A 21,415-nucleotide genomic window follows, 5' to 3' on the forward strand; every position below is an offset into this window, starting at 1 on the left:
TGGGTATAGATAAAAACCTGGAGAGTGACATAGGCTACTTTTTATCTCGGAAAATCAAAGAGTTCCCACGGGATTTGTAAGACCTAATTCCACGCGGAACGAAGTCGCGCGCATCAACTAGTGTGTTTTATAGTTAAACTAGCTGAGCAGCAGCTTCGCCCGCGTGGATTTAGGTCTTTAAAAACCCATGGGAACTTTTGATTATCCAGGACAAAAAGTAATCTGTAGTAGCCCGTCACCGAAATGCAAGATATCTCAGGACCATATTTCGTAAAAACATTTAAATGCATGGTTGATGGTTCTTTAAAAATTCTGTGGGATCACCACGATTTAAGAATGCGATTCCTTACAGCATCAGGGTTGAAGAGTTGGGTCCTCGAGTTCAAAAAGTCTTTACTTGGTAGGTGCCTCCAATATCAATGTATAACCGACAGTTTCTAAATACCATAAATTTTTGTGGTCAGGTCCCGTACATCATCAGGATTCAAGAGATGGAATCCAAATTTTTGTATGGGACAATTTCGCAAAGCTTCTCTATCGATAAAAAAAATTACTCAAATCGGTTCAGAAATCTCGGAAATTTCGGTGTATATAGGTAGAAAAACACTGCTCCTCCTTTTTAGAAAGTCGGTTAAAAAAGTAGCCTATGTTAATTCCTGATCAATTCTCTACTTGTCGTTCCGAAGATTAGCCCTTTCAAACAAACAGACAGACATACAGACAAAAATTTTAAAAACGCGTGATTCAGTTATGGTACAGTTCAAATAACCATATGAGCTTAATTAGTTATTTTGAAATTAGACAGGAAGACCTGGAAAAATCTGGAGGAGGCATTTACTCGTTGAGAGATCCTTAAAATTAAAATAACACAAATAATGACATTTCTAATTATTATTATATTTTAAGATACTTAATCTTAATTAAAATAAATATTAACTAATGCATGCACAAGTAAATTAATTTAAAATAATAAAATGCATGTACAAAACTTGTAAATTTGTCAACCAATTGTTTGTTTAATAATTTATTAAGGATGAATAAAAGGCTTTTTTATTTTTATTTTATTTATTTATTTTTAAATTACAGACAGACACTTTAATTTTATTTATTAAAAAAAATAAAAAAATAAAGTATAGATAATAGATATAGATAATATAAAAACATAATATATTCACGCAAAGACGCGCGAATTAGTTAACATAAAATTATATTATAATTTGTAAATTATGACAGGATATTAGTCGATCATTTGTTCACCTTATTGGAGCAGATATTTAAGGTTAAGCGAAACAGCCATAGGTCACACTTTACATATGAATTTGGAATGTGATTCCAAATGTAAATAGTGAATTTATTCAAATCTGCTCTAATACAGAAACTGTCTATTGATATCTAGCAGCTCTCTACTACTTTGGGATTTTGAATAAATTGATCTGACTTGTGGACATAATGAAGTCTACTACGCATTTTGCATAATAGTAATACAATTTAATATTAAAAATGATAAAACATTACCACCTTAATTTACCAAAATTTTTCCCCATATAATATTGTCACTTAATTTAATAATGAATTTAATTTAATTTACTACTTTAACAAAATAATCACTACCCATATTATAAATGCGAAAGTGTGTTTGTTTGTTGGTTTGTCCTTCAGTCACGTCGCAACGGAGCAATTAATCGACGTGCGTGGTTAAAGACCTGGAGAGTGATATAGGCTACTTTTTATCCCGGAAAATCAAAGAGTTTCCTCGGGATTTGAAATCCTAAATCCACGCGAATCAGCTAGTCAGCTAGTAATTTAGCGTTGATAGATCAGTCAGTCAGTCAGCTTTTCATTTTATCTAAATATAATATAAAAATCTCTCTGGATAAAGTATCTTTCTAATGGTGAAAGAATTTATTAAAATCGGTTCAGTAGTTTACCGATTAAAAGCAAACAAACTAATCGTTCCTCTTTAAAGTAATTATTAGTACCTATTTATACACAAAGGCAACCCTATTTATCTCGTAATGCTATTTTACCAACTTCCTAAAAAGGAAGAGGTTTATTTATTCGATTCACTTTTTTTAATACCTATCTACATAGTACTAAATTTAAATTTTTATGTCTCTTTAGGACATACATTGGAATTGCTATTTGAAATAGTCTCTATATCTGTCTAAAGTCTATTTGCAGTTTCAATTACTTGATATGGTACCCTTTAGATCTTATTTAGATTTTTAACATATTGAATTGAATAGAAATAAATACGGCATACCACAAATCCATTCAATAAGTAACTATTAATGTAAAATGTATTAAATTCATTGACTTATATATTACTTCGTAAGAACAGGGCCATTGAACAAGCAAAATGGTACCGACTCATTGGTCCTAAAATGCTTATAAAGCACCAATGCAACCTCAGTGACGTCTGGATTTCAAACGGGTCGTTCAGAGGTGGCGCTGATTTATTTGGTTCCAAAACCTTGAATTTTGTTCGCTTGGGCATATCTTGTCATTTGTATCGATGATTAAATTCCTATGCAGTAGTCGGGTATATTACCTACGGGCAGAGAGCTACTATTTCCTAGAGGTGGTAATGTGTGATGTAGGGTGAGGCTCCGCAATAGAGCCTCTGGCTGGATAGTTAAAGAGCTGGCGAACAAAACGGTGTAATTGCATGAAATAATTTTTTATACGAGAAACTGATTAAAAGCTTTTGAAACTTTACTGTAATTATACCATTTTGAATTTCGGACTCAATTTTAGCACAGTTTTAGGCAGTTTTGCTTGTAAACAAATTCTAGTTTACATTCACTGATCAAAATCAATTTTCTTTTTCGTCGTCGTTTTGCTTGGAAATGAGTTTAGACTAATTGTACCTATTGTAGGCCGGACTCAATTAAAAGTCAAAGTTAGTTGCAGTTGGAAAAAGTTAGAAGGGGTACCTATGGGTTTAATAAAAACTGCCAGCTTCCAGGTTAGCCCGCTTCCATCTTAGACTGCATCATCACTCACCACCAGGTGAGATTGCAGTCAAGGGCTAACTTGTATCTGAAGCAAACCACCCCACGAGCTAGATGCGCGTGCTTTATTGATATCTGATCTGAAGTATCTAGTAAAAGCCGTGATAGCATAGTGGTTAAGACGTCCGCCTCCTGATCGGGAGGTCTGGGGTTCGATCCCGGGCACGCATCTCTAACTTTTCTGAGTTATGTGCGTTTTAAGCAATTAAATATCACTTGCTTTAACGGTGAAGGAAAACATCGTAAGGAAACTAAAGTGCCTGAGAGTTCTCCATAATGTTTTTAAAGGTGTGTGAAGTCTGCCAATCCGCAGTTGGCCAGCGTACCAGCCTTCTCATTCTGAGAGGAGACCCGTGCTCTGTAGTGAGCCGACGATGGGTTGATCATGATGATGATGATCTGATGTATGAGGTCTGCATCTCTAGGATCTATAATTCAATGCCTGTTGATACGCTTTGTAGCCCGAAGCGCGCTGTCATTGAAATGTCAACTTGACGTTGACATGTGACATTTTATTGACGACATAATTCACCGGGCACTCAAGCTCTAATGCAATGGCATTGTTTTAGATTGCGCAAATCATTTCTTTGTATAATCCGTGCAAAATTACTCCTCATGCGCCGTTTTAACTCTATGGGTCAACTGGCATGTCAAAAGTACGGTTCACCTTTTAAATAAGGACTAAAATCATACTTTTGACATGAAATTTGACAAGTGCTGTTGAATCGACAAATAATTCCCGTTTTCGCATGATGCCCAATTACTGTTAAAAAATCACAAAACTCAAAAGTTAGAGGTAGGTGCCCGGGATCGAATCTCGGACTCCCCAATAAGAAGCCGAGTTCAACCACTAGACTATAACCGCCTTTTACTACAATATTATGAGGTAGAAACTAATCCTTAATTTCGCGCCCTGCTTCTAAGTTTCCGTAGTGTAGCGGTTATCACGTGTGCTTCACACGCACAAGGTCCCCGGTTCGATCCCGGGCGGAAACAGAGACTTTTTGGTTTTATAAATAAAATCGTTATTGTTTTTTTTTTTTAAATAAGACAGACGCCGATTCTCTTGTCTTTCTCTAAACTATATTTCGAGTATCTGTATCTTTTTCTTTTTAATATTGTTAAAAAGGGCGGAACATGAATTTTACATTTAAAGACTCTCAACTGGCAGCTAAACTCACGAGATTTGACAGCTCTAAATTGATTTTAAAACTGTGTCTGTCCTTTTCATATTACATTAGTAAGAACAGGATGCGAATACCTACTCTAAAATTTTCGGTGTGTTCAGAATCAGCACCAATGTACCACTCTGTGTTTGAAGCAACTTGACTATCGCCGTTTTGCCGCTCGCTGATAGCAGCAGTGAGCGTTATTTGAGTGTTCTCGGAACTAAAGTTTGTATAGTCGCGACAGGTCGAGATGGCAATCGGGGTGGGGCGCCCCGCACACCCGCACAACCCCCGCGCTAACCCGGTGCGGAATAGCGCGGATGACGTGTGCCTCATTTCCGATTGCCATGCCATTACGAAACCGTTATCTATCTCTTTCTAAAGGTCGATATAAAACTCAAAGTCCTTACTGACTGACTGACATATATATCAACGCACAGCCTAAACCGCTGGTAAAAGGGACATGAAATTTGGAGGGTATGTTCTTTGTAAAGAGTAGGTATCCACTAAGAAAGGATTTTCCGAAATTCTACCCCTAAGGGGGTTAAATAGGGATGAAAGTTTTTACGAAAGTCCGTCAATTTTCAAGTTATTTGCATGAAAATTGGTAGGTAGGTACCTACTTGGGTTTCCGGTCACAAATGAAGAAATACGTGTTCCAGGATTTTTGGGAATTCAACCCCCACCTCTATTTTCTAAATTCCACCCGAGCGAAGCCGGGGCGGGTCAGCTAGTCTCTTTCTGAAGGTCAATTTACAATATTTTCTGCCGTGTGCTGTACTTAATTACAAAGATGAGACATCAACCCCGTCAGAGTATCGGTCACGATAACTTTACCCGACAGACAAGTTACATATCTTCGTCAGTATAATATTCAGAGACATGTGGTATTTTTGAAAACTTCACATTTAACGATTTCTGGCAGGATAAATATCGTCTGTCCGTTTCTGTCCATTTAGTATTCACGACTCCAAAAGAAGTAATAATGTAATCTCTCAAAATGCATTGCTAAATAAGTTAAGTGGTACCTTCTATAATTTTTAAGGTTCCGTAACCCTTATAGGATCACTTTGTTGTCGGAACCAACCTGCCAAATTTCATGATTGTAAGTCTTAGAATCATGAAATTTGGCAGGTTGGTTGGTAGGTCTTATAACATACATAAGGGGAAAAATCTGAAAACCGTGAATTTGTGGTTACATCACACAAAAAAATGTGGTCATGAACTAATAATTAGTATTTTCAGTTATCAAAGTAAGATAACTATATCAAGTGGGATATCATATGAAAGGGCTTTACCTGTGTATTCTAAAACTGATTTTTATTATTTTTATTTATTTTTAGGCATAATAGTTTTTGATTTATCGTGCAAAATGTCGATAAATTACGATTGTAGTACCCTCAGTGCGCGAGTCAGACTCGCACTTGGCCGGTTTTTTTGTATTAATTTATACTTACAAAAACTTGCCTTGCAAAGAAATCCTGCGTTTATTTGAGTCAATAATTTTGGAAAATGTCATGTCATTTCTTCATCCACAATAAGTAGGTACTATTATTAGTACCGTACTAATTATACGATCCCCATAAGGAATGATTTATTTTACACCACATAAAGTATAGTACGCGACAGATCGTGATGGCAATCGGGGATGGGTTCACCCCGCACAACCGTGCAGCCCCTGCGCTAACTCGGTGCGGGATAGCGCGGGTGACGTGCTGGTGTGCGGGGCGTCGCCCCGCCTCATACCCCGATTGCCATCTCGACCTGTCACGTGTTATACTCTGTACTCGGCACAAATCGGGCCGACGATGCTGGAAATTTTTAATTTTGCCCAAAGCCTGGGCAGGATACGGGTGTGGTAGGTACAGTCTACAGTGAAAACTTACTTCAAACTTCTTTACAAAAGTTGCTGGAAGAAGAAGTGTTGCTCGCAGAAAAGTCTGGCTTCTGACTTTCGAAAACAACATTTCAATTTCAAAAATGTTTTAAAATAATTTCAAAACTAATTTAGTTTTACTTTTTAATACTAAACTAATTTCACAGATCCTACATATTATACCTAATTATTTTCCACTGGGCACATTTAGAAAACATGTCAGGTACCTATCTACTCATACATGACTCATACCATTAATTATTATTTTTAGACATGTCAGAATAGTTTTTTTTTAAAGAATAGCCATGTTAAATGACTAATATTCCCCTTTCCCCTCCAACTAAGCGTCAGGCTTGGGCTAGGAGTAGGTACGACAATCAAATAGTGCAACGGGCGGGGTTTGAACCGTCGACCTTTCGGTTTTCAGTCCACTCCTTTACCGGAGTTTAGGAGGTCTAACAGAGTGAAGAGTGAAGAGTTGTCTGTCAACTATTAGGTCAGCATCTTTCGATTATCTCTCTGGCGCAGTGGTGAGCGCTGTAGTCTTATAAGTAGGAGGTTTGAGGTTAGATTCCCGGCAAGGGCAATTTGGAGATTTGTAATTTCTAAATTGTCTTTGATCTAGTCTACTGAGAGGCTACGACTGAGGCTAGGTACCACCCTAGGCTACCAACAATAGCCGTGCTGCCTGCTTGTATTTTAGACTACATTATCACTAACCACCACTCCAGTTGAGATCGCAGTCAAAGGCTTGAATGGAATAAAAAAAAAGAATATTTGGCTTAAAGTTTTTTTTTGTATATGCGTGCGCGCTGTCCGTCGTGTCGTGACGCGTTAGGTAGGTGAGCCTACCATAACGTGTTGTCGTGAGCCCCCGGTCTACAATGTTGATACAAATCGGAGCCATTGAGGTATGATCGTGCCATTACTGGCATTGATACGTGCCGCCGGCCTATCGAAGCGATGTTATGGATCTAATGGCTGTATTTGTGTGTGCGGCGAAAGGTAGAATTGTTCCGAGATTAACAACTTTGTAGTGAACAATGATATTTAAGGACACGTAGAAATTAAAACCGGCCAAGTGAGAGTCGGACTCGAACACGAAGGGGTCCGTACCATCGCACAGTCACCATGTCACATACCTATAGAGTTTGAGAATTATTTGTTTTTATTGTAGCAATCGAATTAAAATTAACTCTCTACCTACTGTTCCTCAGTTACAGTCCGCTGACAGACAGACGGACAGACGGACGGATAGCAGAGGCTTAGTAATAGGTAACAGGGTCCCATCCACACTCTTCGGATAGAGAACTATAGAAGTTTCGCTTCAAAAATCTGCCCACGTTCATAGAACGTAAATTTTGTCTAGGTACAAGTCCCGCAAATTTCTAATGCGCGTGGCCGCCATTTTAGAGGCGTCAGCACTAGACTGAAGTTTCGAGCTGATGGTATATTTTTATTTCGGCTGACGTCAAATTGACGTCGTTTCGATGTTAATGAGACATGGTTCCAGCGTAATAGCTATTTGCGGGACTTATACCTACAAGTAAATAATTGAACCGTCAATATGTACCTATAATGTACACACTCGATATTTGATCAGTGTTTATCGGTATCGAATGAAAAATCTAACCCAACACTGATGGGAGATGCTAATGCGTAAATATCTCTAACGGAACGGCACGAGTGGCTTCATCATTGGCCCTACTGTGTATTCTGTACACTGACATAGAGAGAATGGAAGGGGCTTGAGCGTAGTTTTTTAAAATTCCATAGGATTAGATCGATGACTGAAATGAAAAAAAAATGAAATGAAAAAATTTCTACTGTCCATACTACTACCACACTAATCCATATCCATACTTATATTATAAATGCGAAAGTGTGTCTGTCAGTCTGTCTGCCCTTTGATGTTAGCTGTACTTATTTATTTTTCATTCGTATACTTCTAATCTTAGTAACGATCTGTAGGGCGATTGTCTAAAACCTGCATCAATCATTATTACAATCTCAATTGTTCTGATTGGCTGATTTTGTGCGATTCTTGATGCAACAACGCATTGTAGCCAATAGTGAGCGAGCCAATCCAATCAGAGGTGATTGCGATCGTGACATTGTAGCTGTCATTCTCCCGCAATCGCGCAGCAGGGTATCTATTAAAAAAGTTTCATGTAGAATTTATACAAAACTTATTTTCATTTAAATATTCAAGTCTCACTTCTAACTTTTCCAATTTTTTTTAGCATCTTCATTACCATTTTCCATTTATACAAAAATATAAACAAAAGGTGACTTATCACTAAAGTGATCTTTACCAGGTAACCCCTATTAAAGGACCATTATATCTAAATCAAATCAAATCAAATATTCTTTATTGCACATGTGGGTATGTATGTATATACAGATGTTACAGTTATTAAAGTTTCACCACAAATAGCCATATTATGGCATGCAAAAAATAAAAACTAAAACCAACTTACTGACTTAAATTACCATTGAAATATCTATTATTACTTATCTTTATACAGTTAATAATTATATTTTATACATATCTACTAGATTTAACAATATAATACAATACTATTTAATTTAAAGACTGCTAATAAAAAAATGCTACAACTTATTATAAATTTGTGTCTGTTAAATACTCTTTAATGGAATAGTATCTTTTATGTAGTAAAAATTCTTTAGTTTTATATTTAAAAGTTTTAAAATGTTTAGATTTCGGTCAGCCAATGATGCTGGTAGTTTATTGTACAACTGAGGTGCCATATTAAAGATACTATTACCAAAAAGTGCTGTTGTATGTTGCATAGGACACAGTTTATTCTGTCTACGCTCATTCTCAGAATATCTAAACAATTTAACATTTGTTTTAATGAATACAAGTACTTCATAAATGTATAAACTTGGACATGTAAGTAACTTAAATTTATCAAAATATGGTTTACACGAATCTGTGGAGCTCAAATGACATATGGCTCTTATACACTTCTTTTGACTTTTAAAAAACCCTATCTTTGTCAGTCGAGTTTCCCCAAAATATGATACCGTATCGAATATTTGCTGTTACGTATGCATTGAAAGCTATTAACACTGCTGTCTGGTTTACAACTTTAGATAGCATGTGTAGTGCAAAAGAAAATCTATTTAACTTCATACACACATTATCAATATGGATTTTCCAATTTAAACCGTCGTCGATATGTAACCCTAAAAATTTTGTGTGTGTTATTTCTGATATTTTTTTACTTAAATAATTGATGTCCAATGATATTTTATTACGTCTATTTACAAAAGTCATTATTTTAGTTTTGTCCAGATTTATGATTAAATTGTTACATTTTAGCCAATTTATAATATTTTCTATTGTATTATTAATATCATCTTCAAAAGTATTTAAAGTGTCACCTATAAATATCACTGTGCTGTCGTCAGCAAATAAAATCATCTGATGGTTAGTTACCTTGGGGAAATCATTTATATATGTTATGAACAGCAATGGACCCAATATACTTCCCTGCGGTACTCCAGTGGATACGCTTATCTACTCGTGTGCATTAAGTGCTGTGAGACGGGACAAAATGGATCAGGCTGTTTATTAATTAACATTGGAACTGTTAACTTTACGAAGAACATATTTAGTAAAACAGAGAAATCAAAGTACCTACCTCGTAAATCATTTCCCAGGTTTATATCCGTGTGATGTAGGGTAGAGTAGTGGACTAAGAGCCAGCGCGAGCTAGATCTTCGTTATTTTATAAAAGCTGAAAGTTTCTGTCCCCAACACAGGGAGGAACGATCAGCGACTATGAAGTTTAGATCATGGAGGCTTCGGGAGATAACAGGTACCAATAAAGGTGTAAAAAAATTTACGTCAAAGTATAAAGTCTATTTTTTTTCTTTGGAATAGTATTAGAAATCACGTCATGCATTGCTAGACACTTAGTGTCGTTGCAAGTTGCAACCCCTTGCCAGACGCCCTTAAACTTTTAAACTTCATAGTCGCTGATCGTTCCTCCCAGTGTTGGGGCCAACACGCAGAGAAACTTTCAGCTTTTATAAAATAACGAAGGTCTGGCACGCGGCGGCTCTCTCTCTATAGAGGCAGCGACCCGCGATAGAGTCATTTCCTGAGTGTGATGTCGCAATGCAACTGGCGCGAGCACATGCAAACTATGAACATTAATATTTATTAATAGTATTTGTTTAACGCATTTTTCTTACTCGAACCTGTATAGGTAAGGATGTATCATGTAGCTAATATACAGGGTGGCCGGGGATGTGACGTCTAAAAGAAAAAAAAATCTTTTAGACGTCACATCCCCGGCTAACCTGTATATTATAGTGATAAAAGTTTGTTGCTTTTACTTTTTTAATTGCAAAATAGGCTTGCGCTTGGTAACAAAGATGCCTATTAAAAGCAATTATGAGGCTGGAGCGCGCTTGCCTAGAAGATGCCTATTCACTCGTCCCTCTTAAATGTTTAGGTAACACATCCATTGAAGATAGGAAAGGCATTCCGACCAGTGGTAAATGCAGCTGACGATTCAAAAATACTTGTAAAAGTTTAATTGAATAAAATTGTTTTTTTTAAAGATGGATATATTACACCAAAATGTTACAAGTCGACCTCCAGCTTAATAGTCGGTAGGTCCCCTTGTGGGGGAGTACTGGACTTGAGAGTAAATAGTGAACTGGACAGACGGATAGCGGAGGCTTAATAATAGAGTTCCGTTGGCATCTTGGTACGGAACTCTAAAAACGGTAAAAATGATCCGTTTTATCTCCAGTTTCACATATACTGGAGCATAGCAACAGAGCAAACAAGGATGTGGCAGGGCGATGGCTAATTTCGGCTAATTCTATCCTATACACCGCGGGAAGCACCGTAGAAACATAACTTCAGTACGACAAGGCTCATTTGGCATTTGAATGACATTGACAGGGGGGTGTAGTTGTAGATCAATAATAATATTGGTGGTTAGGTACGTAACCTTAAAACTAAAGCTACGAGGGTTCGAAACGCGCCCTGATGATCTGAGAAGTAGCCCAAAACAAGCTCAGGTACTCCGTACAGTTAGGATAATAGTAGTATTATAGAAATGATAGAAATCGTTTAGAAAATGGCCCTCGCACGCATTGTTTACTTAATTCCACGAGACCCAATTTCGAATAGTTTTCGAGTTAAGGTTGCACAATACGCCCATTACATTTTAATGTCCAAAATCTCTTTGTGTTGTAGGATTCATGAGGCGTGGCGATTGTGCAACGTCAATTTGATGTTACGTAAATTTGGTGATTGTTATAGAACATTGTTGGGGTTTTTATGGGCACTTTGATAGTCAAAGAGAGGCCGGAAACTGCGGGAAAGATTTCTTAGGTTTTTTTACAAAAATAGCGAACCAACAGCAGGCGGTGGTGCTCCCATTAGATTACATCATGGGGTTATTCATGAGGCAGACCGGGAAAACCCTCCACCTCTCATGGCCCCACCAACCTCTCGGTTATATGGGCCGAATCGCGGGAGGGCGCCCGTTCGGTGCTTGCTCTTGGCGTTTTCCCGGGGCGCCTTCTTGACTCCCTACAAATTAACAAATTATTTTGTCTCTTCCTTGTTCCTTATGCTCACTCTCCTCCCTTGGGGGCTAGAAGTCACTAGCACAGCTAAGATCCTCGCTGCTGCTCTTCCGTGGTGCCGGCCTGGCACCTGTATGCTCCGAGCTGTCAAGGGGCGGACCAACAAATTCCTGAAAGGCCGGTAACGCATTGGGGGTTCCTTTTGTACTGCAAATGTTCATGGGCATTTGCAGCAGCAGAGGAACAGCCAATGCGTTGCCGGCCTTTCAGAATTTTGTTCATTCACCCCTTGAATAAGGCTAAGGTGACGAATACGTATTAACAATCAAAAAAAATGTCACAGCATTCTTAAATTGAAGTTTTATACTGTTAAATTATGCATAAATTTGTCAAAATCACTTGTTTCTTTTACAGAGAAAACCTGCATGCAAAATCTCAAGATTCTAGATCCAACGTTAAATAGGGATTTGAAATTTGTGTAAAAATAATATCATAATTACTTGAAATTATTTTTACAAGTACGAGATTGCAGTAACTCTACGATGAAATCACTGCTGATAAAAGCAATAGTTAAAAATCTATACCTACATATAAAAGGAAAAGCTGACTGAGTGACTGACTGACTAATCAACGCACAGCTCAAACAACTGGACGGATCGTGCTGAAATTTGGCATGCAATGAGATAGCTATTATGACGTAGACATCTGCTCAGAAAGAATTTTTGAAAATTCAAACCCTAAGGGGTTAAAATAAGGGTTTGAAATGCGGACAAAGTCGCGACCTTAAGCTAGTAAGTAAATAATTTTAATCAGTATAAAAGAAGTTTTGATATTTCTTACTATAAATTACTTAAAATATTTTATACAAGTGCGTACAGAGATTGAAGTAACTCTACGAAGATATCGCTGCACAAAAAAGCAGTAGCGTTCAAGCCTACTAGGTAAATATTTGTGTTTATCCCCTATAGGAAATTTCCACCGTCTCTTGACCTATCTGATTATCCCGATACCATCTACGTCGCTTCTAATAGATTTTACTACAAAAATTGACTGCTAACAAATGAAGTTACTGACCGTGTTTTTTTAACAAAAGAGTCAAAATATCAGTGGTTTTACATTTTTAGTGTGTTTTAAGCCTGAAACACACAAAACGCGCGACTATAAATTAATGGCAGTAGGTCTCCTTTCAGGCTTTTTACTCGACTACAGCAAAGCCAGAATAAATATGATTTTAGCCGTCTATGTATGTATGAAGCTGTGATAGCCTAGTGGTTAGGACGTCCACCTTCTAATCTGCAGAGGTCGGGAGTTCGATCCCGGGCACGCACCTCTAACTTTTCGGAGTTATGTGCGTTTTAATTAATTAAATATCACTTGCTTTAACGGTGAAGGAACACAGTGAGGAAACCTGCATCCCTGAGAGTTCTCCATAATGTTTTCAAAGGTATGTGAAGTCTACCAATCCGCTCATGGCCAGCGTGGTAGACTATGTCCAAAACCTTTGTCACTCTGAGAGAAGACCCGTGCTCTGTAGTGAGCCGGCGATGGGTTGATCATGATGATGTATGTATGTATGTTTGCATATCTACCCGACTGCGGCGAAGCCCAAAGGAGGGATTGTATTTATGTATTATTATTATTATTTATTATTATTTATTTATTATTTCATTAGAACGGCCATAAAGCCAATTACACTAATTAAACTACGAGTACAAACTAACATAAACATACTTACAAAAATTGTTAAAATTATAAATTTGTGTATGTTCCACCGTAGTGCCTACTGAGCTGATTTTGATGTCAATCATCATCATCGTCGTCATGAGGTGTCATCTATACTTTATTACATCACAGAACACAAACGACAGGTTAATAAAAAAAGAAAACTTAAAATGTAGGTACAAAATGGCGTAAAGGTAGATATTAATGTCTAGTAGTCGGCTTATTAGAACTGGAGTCGCCTTGGATGCGTTTCCGACTCGCGTTCTGTTTAGCTCAGCCTTCAGTATAATTAAACATTCGAATTAGTATCCAAATAAAAGAGTTAGACTTTATTTGCATCCGCTAACCGTTAACTTTTGCCTATCTAATCATTAATTACCTACAATAAAATACAATACAATAATTATATTATTATCTACCTTTTCACTACATTATTGTAGAAGATTTTATCAGTGTGTGTTTGTTTTTGTCTGTTTTAGTATGTGCCTACATGCCTACATTTTATTTCCTCTAAATTACTAATTAATGCTAATATTTAGTTCCGATTGGTTGCTTGACAGCAGGCTAGAGGTTTTGGGGCTCAAACCACCGGAAATACCAGACATGAAGTTATTTTTTTTAAAGTAGGTATATTATTATTTTACTTACTCTTTTTTGAATGTGCCATTTTTTTAAAAAGAAAAAATGACAACAGTAACTTACCACATTTTTTCATTTGAAAGGATACTTTAGTTAGTAAAAACAAAGTTTAGTGATGGCTTTAGTCGTTGCCGCGTTTTGCTTTCTTTAAAAAAATCCCACCTGCTGCTCTCACGCTCCTGTTGGGAAGACGCAACCAGAGCTGTATGTCTCTTATAAGTAGTACCTATCAATAAGTCAAGCCATGAGGTGGCTGGTTCCTGCTTTGCCTGCCCGGGCACACACCTCTAACTTTTCGGAGTTATGTGCGTTTTAATTAATTAAATATCACTGAAAACATCGTGAGGAAACCTGTGGCCCTACCGCGGTTGTTTGACAGCTACAATGTCACGATCGCAATCATCTCTAATTGGTTAATGCTCGCTCACTATTGGCCACAATGCATTGTTGCAACAAGAATCGCACAAATTCAGCCAATCAGAACAATTGAGATTGTAATAATGATTGATGCAGGTTTTAGACAATCGCCCTGATGCATGCCTGAGAGTTCTCCATAATGTTCTCAAAGGTGTGTGAAGTCTACCAATCCGCACATGGCCAGCGTGGTAGACTATGGACAAAACCCTTCTCACTCTGAGAGGAGACCCGTACTCTGTAGTGAGCCGGCGATGGGTTAATCATGATGATACCAACTACACAAAAAATAGGAGTAAATCTAAATATATACAAGGAAAAGGTGACTGACTGACTGACTGATCTATCAACGCGCAGCTCAAACTATACGGATCGGGCTAAATTTGGCATGCAGATAGCTACTATGACGTAGGTAGCTAAGAAAGGATTTTTGAAAATTCAACCCCTAAGGGGATGAAATAGGGGTTTTAAATTTGTGTAGTCCACGCGGACGAAGTCGCGAGCATAAGCTAGTTATGATGTACAATATCAAGAAAGATAAAATTAGTTTAAGTTTTGTTACTATAATTTTTCATTAAGTGAAATTTGTATATCTGATTTCTTTTGAGAATAAAATTCTGTAACCACAAATATCATATAGTGAGAACTCTTTGTTGAATTGTAGATGTTTATTACGCCGGCACCCAACACAACCTTTTATGTTATGCCTCATAAATTGCTTAGAATTAAAATTAGGTACTTATTTTTACACCTACCTAACTGTAAAGTGTAAATTGTAAAATATTTTCGTGGTCCTGTTAATTTTTTTTTATTTGAATTCAAATTGATGGAAGTAATAATAACATGCGGGAGATTTTCTAATGTTATTTTTTAAATGGGTAGTTAGATTTAATTAATATTTTTTGTTCATGTTGTTTACTTAAAATTTTAAATGCTTTTAACTTTACACACTAGATGATGCCCGGGACTTACTCCGCGTGTATTTAATAGGTTAAACGGCTATGAAAAGGTAACTCAGATAGATATATATTTTCGCAATCTATATATATAAAAGGAAAAGGTGACTGACTGACTGACTGACTGACTGACTGATCTATCAACGCACAGCTCAAACTACTGGACGGATCGGGCTGAAATTTGGCATGCCGATAGCTATTATGACGTAGGCATCCGCTAAGAAAGGATTTTGGAAAATTCAACTCCTAAGGGGGTGAAATAGGGTTTTGAAGTTTTGTAGTCCACGCGGACGAAGTCGCGAGCATAAGCTAGTTTTTAATATAAGTAATTGTGGATTTAATTTTATTTAATTTTTGATATTGTTAAAGACGATACCATTCTAGCAAGTTGCGGTCCCAAGGTGCTGGAATGGCGACCTCGCACCGGAAGACGCAGCGTTGGAAAACCCCTCCACTAGGTGGACGGACGACATCAGACGAGTCGCAGGGAGCCTACAAGAGACCTATGTCCAGCAGTGGACGTCTATTGGTTGATGATGTTGATGATGAAAGACGATATTCTCCTACCTTATGCAGTAGTCCCATTGCGACGTGGAAGCGAGCAGCTATCGACTATTTACTAGCTCATGAAACGTACCTAGGTACAATAGGTATATGATTCCACGTCAATAAAAGAGATAAACGTATTAACAGCCACTTAGTTAATCGCTGACTATGCAGACTCGTCACAGCGGCAAGAACTATCAAAGAAAAGCTCGCTCAATTACACACTAAATTGCTTTACATTGCTCGTTAACTCGCTTCTAGCTTTTAGCTCAACTCGTTTCTCGCTAATCGTCGTTGGTCGTACAACTGCCTTTAGAGCTTAGGTACAACAATCCTTCGGGTGGATGGATTATATTAACGCAGACAACCTATCTTTTGTCTGGGATGAGAATGGAGATGACAGAAGAGACAACAATCAATTTTAGTGTAGAAAACAGTATCCGATTTTTTCGTCGCCTTTTTTTGGTCGATTTAAGGTATGATTCCGAACCACGCTGCACGCAGCAGTGCCAAGTGCTGCCGCAACAGTGCTACCGCGGCATTTCTGGTCCCCATACAATCTCTAATAAGCTTATAATATATGAGATTACATTCCGAGCTAGGCAGCAATGTCGCGGCAGAAATGTAGCGGAACATTGCTGCCTAGCTCGGAATGTAATCTCATATAAGCTTATAGAGATTGTATGGGGACCAGTGACCCTACCGCGGTTGTTTGACAGCTACAATGTCACGATCGCAATCATCTCTGATTGGTTAATGCTCGCTCACTATTGGCCACAATGCATTGTTGCACAAAGAATCGCACAAATTCAGCCAATCAGAACAATTGAGATTGTAATAATTATTGATGCAGGTTTTAGACAATCGCCCTGCAGTAGTGCCGCGACAGGACTGTGACAGCTCTGTTGCGGCAGCACTGCTGCGTGCAGCGTGGTCCGGAATGACACCTTTACCTAACTGATTTTAATTTATTAATATTAATGGGTTTCGGCCATCTCATCTTGATGATCTTACCATCCTACGTATTTTTGGACGATACTCATCTACATCTTGATATTTAATTCGATTTTTATGTGTTAGCTGACTAATTCTAAACTTGTCCGCGTACTAGAAATACCCGTTTAAAAACCAATTCGTATGCCCATATTGATGTGAAGTGTTCCGAAATAACTTTATAGCTCTACGCGTACAATTGTTTCCTGGTGCTTGGTGGTTTTATCGGTTTTTGATAGCGTCATAAATTAAGGGGCATTTATCAAAATTGAACATGAGCAGTGGAGATAATTTAAAAAGTAGCACGCTTTTTACGAGCTCTGTTTAGGGTTCCGTAACTCAAAAGGAAAAAGGAACCCTTATAGGATCACTTCGTTGTCTGTCTGCCTGTCGTGTTTGTCAAGAAACCTAGGGTACCTAGTTCCCGTAGACCTAGGAATGATGAAATTTGGCAGGTAGCACACGCAAAGTGAAAAATCCGAAAACCGTGAATTTGTGGATACATGATTTTAAAAAAAATGTGTTCATGAACAAATACTTAGTATTTTCAACTTTCAAAGTAAGATTACTATAATACTAAGTGGGGTATCATAATTATGGAAGGGCTTTGCCTGTACATTCTCAAACAGATTTTTATGCATAATAGTTATTGAAAATGTCGAAAAAATATGACTGTACCTAGTAGGGAACCCTCGATGCGTGAGTCTAACTCGTACTTGGCCGGTTTTTTAGAAGGATGTAAATCTTCTAAAATAGTTTAAAAACAAGTCGTAGTAAAAAAATTAAAAGACACTGCTGTCCTGCCAAAACGTATTAAAAAGTTATATTTTTACATTTGAAATGGCATCATTCAGCCGCCATATTGATTTTTTAGGGTTCCGTACCTCAAAAGGAAAAACGGAACCCTTATAGGATCACTTTGTTTTTAAATTGTAGTCAGTGTCACTCGGGAAGATCCGGGATTCTAAGGATATCTCATACATCCAAATTTGTTCGTGCATTTAGAAATTACTGAAAATAAAGAAACACACATAGGTACATAGGTACACAATTATAATATACCTACGCCCTACATACATGAACTATGAAAACAGTATATACACTTCTTGTTTTAGACCGTCGCGTCGCGTCGTGTAATTGCCTGTTAATTACCTATGCCGATTGAATTGAAACTTTGTACAGTATCTACCTAATCTTCTTCGTCATCATAACACTCTCGGCAGACTGGTCGTGGTCATCACGAAGTGACGATTTTGGGAGCAGAGACGCCTCACGAGCATTCGCCACTTCTCCCTGCTGGCCGATAGTCTGGTACATTGGGACCGCCCAAGTCGGACTTAATTTGGTCGATCCATTGCGTAGGTTACCTTCCTCGCCAGCTGGTACCCTCCACTTTGCCCTGCACTAGAAGACGTCCGATGGAGTCACTCTCACGCCGGTAAACATGTCCGAAGAACTTTAGATGCTAACGCTGATAGACATTGTTTAATGCCGAGTTCTTGGAGTATAGAAACGTTGGTACGAAATTCAGTCCATGAGGCTCCTTCACCACATCTCCAGAGCATCAATCTTCTTCTATCGTCCCTCTGTCGGTTACCTTTTCACGGCCTATCTGGTTAAGCCTTATTCCATCATCTATGGTTTAACCGATGTTGACGAAATTCGGTACAGAGATAATTTGTGTCCCGGTGACATGAATGGGCTACTTTTTATCCCGGAAAATCAAGGACTTTTAAAAATCTAAATTCACGCGGATGAAGTTACGAGCATTATCTAGATTTGTACATTTGGCAAACTCGCAAAAAATGGACCTTTGCATACGATTATAAAACTAATTTTTCTTTTATTTATATTATTTTTGTTGGTTCTAGAAACGAAGGTTATTATGCCGAAAGGTCGGCCATTGAATTGTCGATGACTCACGCGGAATGAGGTGGAATGAGTCAGTGTTAAATAGGTTACTTACCTATATCATGTCAATTGTATTCAAGACTGTGATTGATTAGAAAGTATTATCTAATGAATATCTTTACATAATAATTGTATATCTACGTCGGTAATAGCCTTTCGGGGGTGTGGGATTCGATTCCGGGTACGCACGTCCTTTTTGGAGTATCGTTTTTAAGCAATTACTTAAACAATATCACTTACTTTAACGGTAAAGAATAATATCGTGAGGTAACCTGCATGCCTGAGAGTTCTCTATAATATTCTCAAAGGTGTGTGAAGTCTGCCAATCCGCACTTGGTCAGCATGATGGACTATGGACTAAACTCTTCTCATTCTAAGAGGAAACCTGTTCAAAAAATCGTAAAAATGCTTTGCAGTGCATGCTACATACATGCATAATAAACTACTATGTACTACCAATTGTTCTAACTAATATATAAACTAAGTACCTACAGCCTAAACCCTAGGGTAAGAAACTTGACATTTTGATAAAATAGGTTCCTTTATACGATATAGGCACACTAAGATAGGATCTTTGAAAAATGGGAAAAGTTTGTTCAAAAAATAAAAACCGACTTCGTTACATAAACACTAAAAATTGAAAAATAATTTAATTTATTACCGAATATATTATGTATACAAGAGTTAATATAGTTCCATAATAATATTTTTTGGTGCCGGTGCCAATTAGCTTTAGCTGCGCGAATCGTCTAGACTTCATATTTTTATGGGACTCCACAATGGCACCTCATTGGCACCGACCCCAAAAAATATTATTATGGAACTATATTAACTCTTGTATACATAATATATTCGGTAATAAATTAAATTATTTTTCAATTTTTAGTGTTTATGTAACGAAGTCGGTTTTTATTTTTTTTGTAAAAAAATTTTATTTCACAATTTTTAGTGGCCCCATGAAATTATGCTATGACTGGTTAAAAATCTACTGTTTACTAAGCTATTACACTGATCGCGAGCAATTTACTCTTATCCGTTGAGGAGTTCCAGTATCTATCTTCGAAGATGTTCATCAGATCTTCACCAAATTGAAATGGGACCAACTTTGAAGTATACCCTTTCAAACAAAAAAAGAATTTTCAAAATCGGTCCAGGCGTTTTTGAGTAATCGGGGAACATACATAAAAAAAAAAAAAAAAAAAAGATTCCGACGAATTGAGAACCTCCTCCTTTTTTTGAAGTCGGTTAAAAAGTCGTCATTTTTAAAATTAAATGCATGTAAATTGGTTTTTTAGCTCTCGGTTTAAAATGAAGAAATCAGTATTTCGGGATTTTCGAAAATTCCATCTTATCACAGATAAAAAAAAATCCACTTGTCAACTAGTATGTATAGTAATTAAGTTGCGACGCCTACTCCCGGGTTCGAGTCCCGGTGATGTGAAATGGCCTGAGCGCCGGATGTACGGTGGGCGGTCCACGCGCATTGTCATTCAAAAGCTTGGGCTTCGATAGAGACCCCATGTTTCATTTAAAAACTTTATTTTTTATTAAAAACTAGCTGAAGTAAAATAACTATTTAGATGTTTTTCTGCTACAAATATTTATTAGTTCTAAGCTTACGTCCTTGTTAGGAGGCGAAGACATTTTATATTCTAGCGGATTTGATGGTCTAAACTCAATGCACGATACTACGTGTGATAAATTATCACTGTAGATACAATTTGTCACTGTTTAAAGTAATATACTCATTTATTTAACCGCGTTCATTTTGTTTTATCAGCTCGTGTCGACAGCTAAGTGTGAAACCATTTATCTCAAATAGCTAAGTACAAAAAATGACTGTAATTCAATATGTTGAATAGAACAGCTTTCAACGTATGTGGTGACTAATTAGGTATATTGTTAATTGTATGCTCGATCTATTAAATTAGGTAGTATAAGAATTACATCGTGAAGAAACCTGCATGCCTGAGAGTTCTCCATAATGTTCTCTAAGATGCGCGAAGTCTGCCAATCCGCATTTGGCCAGCGTGGTAGACTTTTATGGAAGTTAGTCAGCTTTCATTAAAAAATTGAAGTTCGATTCCCGGGAGGGGAAATTTGGAAATTTATAATCTCTAAATTTTCTCTGGTCCGGGTTACGGCCGTGGCTAGTTACCGCCCTAACGGCAAAGACGTGCCGCCAAGCGATTTAGCGTTCCGGTACGATGCCGTACCTACTCCTCCCAGGATAGCTCGCTTCTATCTTAGACTGCATCATCACTTACCACCAGGCGAGATTGCAGTCAAGGGCTAACTTGTATCTGAATTAAAAAAAGGGATTTCAGTATTCAGATTTTAGACTAGAACTAGCTTTTGCTCGCGACTTCGTCCGCGTGCACTACACAAATTTCAAACCCCTATTTCACCCCTTAATGTTCATCATCATCATTATCATCAGCCTGTGGAAGTCCACCGTTGGACATAGGCCTTCCCTAAAGAGCGCCACCACACCCTTTCTTAGCGAATGCCTATACGTCATAATAGCTATCTGCATGCCAAATTTCATCCCAATCCGTCCAGTAGTGTGAGCTGTGCGTTGATAAATCAGTTAGT

General features: G+C 37.6%; 1 non-coding gene across 1 annotated transcript; it reads left to right on the forward strand.

Moving 5' to 3' along the window:
• The first annotated feature begins 3,937 nt into the window (after positions 1 to 3,937).
• TRNAV-CAC (transfer RNA valine (anticodon CAC)) lies at positions 3,938 to 4,010 on the forward strand. Its single transcript has one exon. It is a non-coding gene; the product is annotated as a tRNA-Val (tRNA).
• The last annotated feature ends 17,405 nt before the right edge of the window (positions 4,011 to 21,415 follow it).

This window comes from Maniola hyperantus, chromosome 14 (assembly GCF_902806685.2).
Source record: "Maniola hyperantus chromosome 14, iAphHyp1.2, whole genome shotgun sequence".
NCBI classification, from domain to species: Eukaryota; Metazoa; Arthropoda; class Insecta; order Lepidoptera; family Nymphalidae; genus Maniola; species Maniola hyperantus.